The 8,844-nt window shown below is 38.2% G+C and overlaps 1 non-coding gene across 1 annotated transcript; it reads left to right on the forward strand.

The window, feature by feature from the left end:
* The first annotated feature begins 4,936 nt into the window (after positions 1 to 4,936).
* Positions 4,937 to 5,009, forward strand: TRNAK-UUU (transfer RNA lysine (anticodon UUU)). The gene has a single exon. It is a non-coding gene; the product is annotated as a tRNA-Lys (tRNA).
* Positions 5,010 to 8,844: the final 3,835 nt, after the last annotated feature.

The raw sequence follows: 8,844 nt of genomic DNA on the forward strand, positions 1-8,844 counted from the left end.
GAACAGATCAGAGCTACACACAAAAATATGGATGAATCTTAAAAGCATAATTTTGTGAAAAGAAGACACAAAGGAAACACTTAGTATGATTATACTTATATAAATGTAAAAACCACAAAATTATGATACATTGTTTAGGGATGTATGTGTAGATGGTAAAATGTATTAAGAATGTAAAAATGATTACAATAAATGTCAGGATTGTGGTTTTCTGGGGGGATAAGAAGAGTGTGGAAGGCAGGGTGAGTGGAAGGGACATACTGAGGGCTTCTGGAGTGCAGCAATGTTCTGTTTTTTGGGGTTTTTTTTTTTTTGCTCCTGAGTAATGGTTAAAAGGGTGTTCAATTTATAATTAATTGTTAAGTTGTAGAAATAAGGTTTTATTTACTTCTCTGTATGTTTTATTTTGCAACAAAATGTAAAACTAAGCAAAGACAAACAAGGAAGCTTCCTATGTTATCAATGTGTAAAGTTTTCCAAAATATACTGTGAGGTATCAAAAGCAACACCCAGAACATTTGAATCTATATATTTACATGCAAATGGATAAAGAAACTCTAGAAGGTTAAGTAACAAATTAATAATAGTAGAAACCTGTGGAAGATGGAGAAAAGAGACAGAACCAGGTAGGTGAGTAACAGGGATGGGAAGGAAACTTTTAACCGTATAACAATTTATACATTTTTGAACTCTATGAGTGTATTACCTTTTCAAAGTACAAAACAACCAAATAAATAAAATTTCTTAAAAGCACTATTCAGAAGCCCTATAGGAAAATGTGTCCTCTTTAGAACAGATTCCCACTCCCTCGCAGCCTCATGTATTATCTTCATCCAGCCTTAGCTCCAGTAGCTCAGGAGTCAGGGTTTATTCCTGGACAGTTGAAGGTCTGGAAAGTGGAACAACTAGTGATTACACAGATCAACATCTGCAGGTCTCCAGATGGGATTAGAAGTATTAGGTGCTTAGTCCTAACTGCAGGGTCAAGCTTTAAGTCCTTGCACAAGCACTAACAGCAATGGTGGGTCACATAATTAAACAGAAGACCCATGGTTAGCAACTCAGTTCTTAGTCCTAACTGCAGGGTCAAGCTTTAAGTCCTTGCACAAGCACTAACAGCAATGGTGGGTCACATAATTAAACAGAAGACCCATGGTTAGCAACTCAGTCAGGTTTGTACACACACCCACAACAGGGAGCTATATGAATGGAATTCAGAACCTGTACCTATGAACAGACCATTCCTGTCCCCTTTCAAGGTTAAACACTTGAAATTTGCTTGTACATCCACCTGTGGAAAAACTCATTTATTGTACCCTGGTAGACCATCCATTCAACATGTATTCAACAAATTGTTAATGAGTAGCTGCTATTTAACATGTACTTCTCGAGATACTGGGACTAAACCTGTGAACAAAATGGGCAAAACTCTATCCTCATGGAGTTTGCATTGTAATGGGAAATGCAGACCAATGAATAAGTAAAATGTATAGTGCAGTAGATGGTGATAAGTATGAATGAAAAAGTATAGCAAAAACATAATAGGGATGGCTTCTTTTTTCTTTTTATTGTCTTGTAATTTTAAATATGTTGAACAGGTTAGCCTGCACTGAGAGAGTGATATCTGAGCAGACCTGAAGGATATGAGGAAATGAGTTAGGCACGTATTTGGGAAAGGGTGTTTCCAGGCAGAGGAAGCAGCCTGTGCTAAGGACTGAGGCAGGGTATGTCTGACTTGTCTGAGGAAGAGCAAGGAACTAGAGAGGACGGTGGAGGGGAGGAGAGGAGGGGTCTTGCAGGCCACGAGAAGCACTTTGGTTTCTTTACTGAACAGGAGGGAAACTATTGGAGAGTTTCAAACCCTTGGGGAATTTTTCACTACTTCTGTGTGTAGAATAGACAGGAAAGGGGCAAGGTTAATACAAACCAGGGGACCAATGACGGGTCTATTGCAAAAATTGAGGTGATGGACCAGAGAAACGCCTGAGAATTTACATACTGGAAATGTTTCCACTAGCCAGCTGTGGTCACAACCACTATTGGCCACAGGGCAGGCTAAGATTCTTTTCTTTTTTAAGTGAAATGAGGACTGTTTGGACTTCACCTCAAATTGTATCTTGTTGCCAGGTAGAACTGGCCTGGAGGAAAAGACAGAAGCAAATTTCCAGAGTAAAGAACTCCCTCTTTATTCACAACAGGAGCAACTTCACATAAAACCTGAGGTTCTCAATCAGTAAAATGCCTTTAAAATGGTTTTGTAGAAGGAAACAAAAATTAATGTAAAATTGTGTCAAAGGAAAAAAAGGAGAGGGGAGGAGGTTGGGATTACCATATACATGCTACTTTATATAAAATAAATAATCAACAAGGACCTACTCTATAGCACAGGGATCTCTATTCAATACTCTGTAATAACCTATGTGGGAAAAGTATCTGAAAGAAGAATAGATATATGTATATGTATAACTGAACCACTTTGCTGTATACCTGAAACTAACACATTGTAAATCAACTCTACTCTAATATAAAATTTTTAAAAAGTTTAAATTAGGTGAGAGATTGATAGACCTTCTAGTATGATAGCAAAGGAAATTGTAAAACCTGGTTGAATTATGGATATATTTTGAAGGTGGAGCTGATGAGATGTAAGAACTGAGCAAAAGCAAAGATTCACAGATAACTGCACAGATGGAGTAGTTGTTTACTGAGATGGGGGAACATTGGGGAGTAGAAACTTTGGGGAGAAGATTAGGAATTCAGTCTTTGGCAATGTTAAGTATAAAATACTTGTCGAGAAGGCAGCTGTACGTGTGAATTTGGAGTTTGAAGGAGCAGTCCAAGGTGGAAGACATTTGCGTATACGTGATATTTAAGGACTGAGCCCTGAGTGTGCAAATGTAAGATTCATACAAGAGATAGTTATAATACAACATGTAATAAGGACTATTAATAGGATTGAAATAACTTCAGGGATCCTAGGTGTATTCTAGGAGTTTCTAAACCAGTCTTGAGGAGTCAGCAAAATCTTCGGGGAAGAGGTAGTGGGTAAGGTCTGAACTGAGATCCAAAGGACAAGTAGAAACTGGCAAATGGAAAAGGGAGAAGGAATTCCAGGGGAAATGCAACCTCGACGTCCAAAAGCAAGAGAGGACACGAAACAGTCAGGAATTCCCCTGCCCCTTTCCACTCCCAACTTCTCTGTCACATTTACCCTCCTGCCAGAGGAGGGACTATAGACGTTTGGAGGGGAGTTAAATTGGAGAATTTAACATTTGGATTTGAGGGGCAATTTTTTTGTGGCTTCCAATTACTTCTGTGTGGAGTGAAGTTCTTATTCGGCACCTAGCAGTGCAGTTTCTGGAAGGTAGCACGCAGAGGCAGCCGCGAACAGGAGCCTTGGTGTGCAGAGGCTTCCAAAAGCCCTATTCCGAGACCAACTCCGAAAACAAAAATCCTGTTTTCAGACACAGGAACTCCTGTGCCCTGTCGAAACGGATCCAAACGTTATCCAATCGGAAATGGAATTCTGAAAATCTGCCTCCTTGCAGGCAAAGAAAAACCTCTTGAGATTTATGACAGTTTCTTCTCAAGCGAGGGTTTCCTCAAGGCTTTGCCCTGCCGGCTCCTCCTCGGTTCCCCCTGCAGCTCCTCCTGTGAGCCCAGACAAGCTTCTGAAGAAGCGGGTTCAGAGACTGAATATTTGGCGGATTGGAAACGGGCAGACTTGGAGGCGCTACTGGAACCCTGTGGTTCTCCTGGGGACCGAAAAGAGGCCGAGTAAAAGGAGGAGTGAGCTGAGCTAGTGGGGAGGAAGAAAAAGACGGGGGGAAACGAAAAGAGAAGAAGCCATTCTTGTGTTTGAAAACCCAGTTGTGATAACGGAGTTGAATATCGACGAGGGAACATCCGTTTATAAGCAGAGTGGACCAGCTGAAGTGTGTTGGACAGGAAACCCAGAAATCGATGCATCGGAACCAATCTTGGCTGCAAGTTTTCTAGCAACTCCATTGTTAAGCTGTATTCAAACAGTTGAACTAAATCTACTTCTAGATCTTACATCATATTTCACCTTTCCTAAGGTATTTACCTTTCAAAAGTCACCTCTCAGAGGATCAGCCTGCCATAGAAGTGTGGCACGTAAGTCCCACGTTCTCACCTTTCATGGAAAAGTCTCGCCCTTCTGCTTGATAAATTAAGACATTTCTGATAAATTAAGACTCATTTGGCTGTGGCACAGTGCCCCGGGGTGTAAATATGCTCTCCTCTCGGACTCCCATCACGGGAACAATGGGAAGGACCGAATCCTTCAGTAGACGTAGTCTTGTACACGATTTCATGGAGGAGGGAGGAGGACAAATTCCACATTTATTTCCATTATGTCCTCCATTAAAGGGTGTTTAAATTATTATCTGTTTATCATGCTTTGATTAATTATGTGCAAGTAGATGCAGATATAGCACAATCCACAAGAAGTATTTTTAATACAGATTTGGGTTCAAAAGAAAAACATCAGATTTCAATGTTTATACCTGGATTTGGTAGAGAGAAGCATCGTAGGAAAATCAAGAAGATACTAAATATAAAAAGATGTGGTATTGGAATAAAATCCTATGGGAGACACGGGCCGGAAATAACGAATTCAAGGAAATAAAAGATCAAAGGAAAATCTTTCACAGAAGTTTAACAAGGGCTTTCTCTTCTCTCTCTTTCTCAAGAGATGTTGGTAAGTATTAAATTACTATAATTTTAAGATTCCTTTGATATAAGTTACTCTATCCTTCAGAAAAATTGAACCTTATGAAGAAGAATGTTACATGTCCACTGGGAAAAAATGTGAGGGGGAATATCGAATTTATCAAAATTCTGTTGGGGGTTAAGAATGCCCCAAAAGCAATTGCACCCTGCAAAGGAAACCTAATAAAGAAGTGCACACTGAGCCTGGGTAGCTCAGTCGGTAGAGCATCAGACTTTTAATCTGAGGGTCCAGGGTTCAAGTCCCTGTCCAGGCACTATGGACCTCTGTTTCCTTGGGCCATTAGTACTTAAGCTTTTTCTCCCAAGGAAAATTTGGGTTAAACTTCGATGACTTTTACCAACCTACCGTGAGAAAAAGCCAAGAAGTCAGCTACCTTCAGCCTTAACTAGTAGTTGAGGTTTGATATTCTGTTCCAAAAAAAAGATGATTTTAGCAGTTTATAATAATAGAGACTTCCTGAGGAATGCAGTACAAAACCCTTACAGCGATGAAATATAAGAAAGCTATCCCTCTAGACTAGGGTGCTTTAGAAAAGGAACTGGAAACTATATTTGTTGGGTAAAGTATTCTCTGGGTCAGGACCTTTAGATTTTCAGTTCTTCACTCTCACAACTGACCTACTTGGCAGATGGGAAAGCCCTCCACTAAACCGTGGTAATGTAACATTCTAATGGTAAACCCAAATGGTAGGAAGTTATTTCACAAATACTGCAGTATGATCTTTAGGTGAAATGCTCACCCTACCCAGAAATATTGGCATACTTTACCATACGTTTCTGCAATTTTGTCCTGTTGTGTGTTGGTGGTGCAATTTCTTGCTCAGTGGATTGTATTTCTCTTTAGAAATATACCTTTCCCCCCTCCCTCTCTGTGGAAGGATTGTACTTCCCATGCCATTTGAAGATTATGTGATGGTCTGCATAGAAAATGCTAAGGAACCTAAAAACAAACAAACAAACAAAATTCCTCCTAGAACTAATAAGTATGTTCAGCAAAGTCACAGAATACAAGATCAAAATAGAAAAATCAATTGTATTTCTATATACTAGCAATAAACATGTGAACACCAGAATTAAAATACAGTACTTTTTGTAAAAAAGGAAAAGAACACTTAGATGAAAATCTATCCAGACATGTGAACATGTACATGCTGGAAACAACAAAACTATAAAATTCTGATGAAATAAATCAAAGACCTAAATAAATGGAGAGAGATTCCGTGATTATAAAACTCAACATAGTTAAGATGTCAACTCTCCTGGAAATGATATAGAGGTTTAACATAATTTAACATAATTCTTATCATGATCCAGGTAAGATTTTTTTGTAGCTATAGACATGACTATTCTAAAATTTATATGGGAAGAAAAACAAGTTAGAATAACTAGAATGATTCTTAAAAACAGGAATAAAGTGGAAGAAAATATTCTTATTATTTCAAGACTTATTATACAGCCACAGTAATAAACAGTGTAAATTTTTGGCAGAGGGATAGATATATGTCGATGAAACAGTATAGAGAATCCAGAAAGCACCACATGCAAGTACATCTAAATTAATTCTTACAGAAGTGCAGAGGCAATTCAGTAGAGGAATAAAAGTCTTTTCACAAGATTGTGGTGGAGCAATCCATAGGCAAAAGAAGACAACTGCCGCCTAAACCTCACACTTTATTTAAAAAGTAACTGAAACTGGTTCATAGATTTAAAATAAAACATAAAACTATAAAACTTTTAGAAAAAATATGAGATAATTTGGGGGACCTGGGGCTTGGAGGAGAGTTCCTAGATATAACACCAAACACACAATCCATAAAAGACAAATTTGACTGACTGGGTTTCATCAAAATTAAAAACTTTTGCTCTGCAAAGGACTCTGTTAAGAAAATAAACAAAGCAAGGTACAGACTGGGAGAAAATATTTGTAAATCACATATCTGGCAAAGACATATCTAGAATATACAAAGACCTCTCAAAACTCCACTTTAAAACAACACTCAATCCAATTAGAAAATGGTCAAAAAACATGAAAAGACTTTTCACCAAAGAGGATATACAAATGGGAAATAAGCACATGAAAAGATGTTCAATATCACTAGTCATTTAGAAAATATATATTAAGACCATGGTGTGATATCACTACACACCTATTGCAAGAGATAGAATAACAAATGGTAACAACTGCCAAAGGTTGGTAAGAATACAGAGAAACTGGATCTGTTATACATTGCTCATAGGAATGTAGAATGGTGTAGCCACTCTGTAAAATAGTTTGTCAGTTTCTTAAAGGACTAAACACACACTTACCATACAACTCAGCAATTCCACTCCTAGGCATTTATCCCAGAACAATGAAAACTTATATCCACATAAAACCCTGTGCATTATTACTTATAGGAGCTTTATTTGTAATAGCTCAAACCTGAAAACAACCAAAATGTTCCTTAATAGGTGAATAGGTTAAACAAGCTGTGGTCCATCTATACTATGGAAGTATACATCCATACTCAACAGTAAAAAAAAAAAAAAGAACTGTTGATACATGCAACCTTGATACATTATCTTTCCAACTTCATGTGAATTTATAATTATTTATGATTATTTCATTGAAATAATATATTTATTATATAATATACACACTTCCTCTTCCTCATGGACTTGGTTTGACTAATGAAATGTCAGTGGAAATGTCCAGTCTGACATATCAGACAAGTTGAGAACCATTATGTGGGGTTTAGGTAGAAGAGCCGTTGGTAATCAAATCACCTGGTTCATAGATAGGTGAGTTCTGTATGTTGCTGTGAGCTTTAAATGAACTGCTGTGACACAATCTCCCACTCAGAAGTAACCCTGCAAGATAATGGTGAAAAGAAATCCTCCCAGTGGCTAGAGCTTTAGATGGTTCATTTGATGTTCCTCTTTACATGGAGAGAGAAGTGGCCTAAGATAAAGCTGTTTATGGAATCCTAGGCAAAAGGGAATGGTTGGCTGGAAGGTCAGGAATCTGAAAAGCGTAAGATTTGAAGATTAGAGACCAGAGGTGTGGAGAAATGCATGTGGACTGACTTGTGGGAATTGTCACAATGTTGAGGATCTTTTATCATATATTAATACCTTCCAGATAAAATCTACTTCAGAACAGCCACTGAACAATTAGCTGCACAGATCAACTCATCCAGTAGATGTCATCACCCTCAGGCATCAATAACAGGAATTTCTTATTTTAAAATATTATTAAAAGATTGAAGGAAGGTTTTTTACCCTCTTTTTTTTTTCTTCTCCGTGTGGGGCTGAAGTTTGGTGAGTCATGTCTCCAAGTATCTCAAATGATCCCAAATACTTTAAGGTTGAAATTTCCAGTATACAAACATCTAACTGATGCTAGAGAGCCATAAACCACAGCTAGCCAGAGTGAATGCTGAATGAATGCGGTAACATTGCAACCAGTGCACTGTGACAACACAGCAAAGGCAGGTGAGGATTATTCATCCTAGAAGAAATGTTAGGAGAACTTAATAGACAAATCGTTTGAAGTAATCATGGGAAATGGAGAGCAGACTGCATTTGTCCAAAACCTTTGGATCCATTGATCCAAACATTTGAACAAAAGCTTGAAGGAGGCCAGGGAGTAAATCTTATATATATCTGAGGTAAGAATTCTCTACACAGAGGGAACAGCATCAGAACAAATTGTTGGACACGATAAAATAGAGGAATAAAAGCAAAATATTCTCTAAGAGGTGAGGACAAATACCTACTTAGTCACACAGGCAAGAATCCTTCGGCAGATGAGGAGAAAAAGAATCCATATCACAACTGTGGAGTAGAGGTGGGAAAAAATTAAAAAACGGAATCAGAGAGGACTGTTTAGAATAAGTGTGATTTCCCTTCACTAACTGCAGGAATAATCACAGATGGGGCATGTGGAGTGTAGTCTCTGGGAGAGTTAACACTGTGTCCTGTTTGATACCAAAAAAAGCTGATGGCATTAGAACCCTTTCCTTAATTCTTTGACCACTGTGGAACGGTCACTGTCTTTCACATCTTCCTTATCTGACTCTAAAAGGAAGAGACATTTCGAATACCATT

The sequence above is a fragment of the Orcinus orca genome, chromosome 10 (genome assembly GCF_937001465.1).
Source record: "Orcinus orca chromosome 10, mOrcOrc1.1, whole genome shotgun sequence".
In the NCBI taxonomy this organism is placed as follows: domain Eukaryota; kingdom Metazoa; phylum Chordata; class Mammalia; order Artiodactyla; family Delphinidae; genus Orcinus; species Orcinus orca.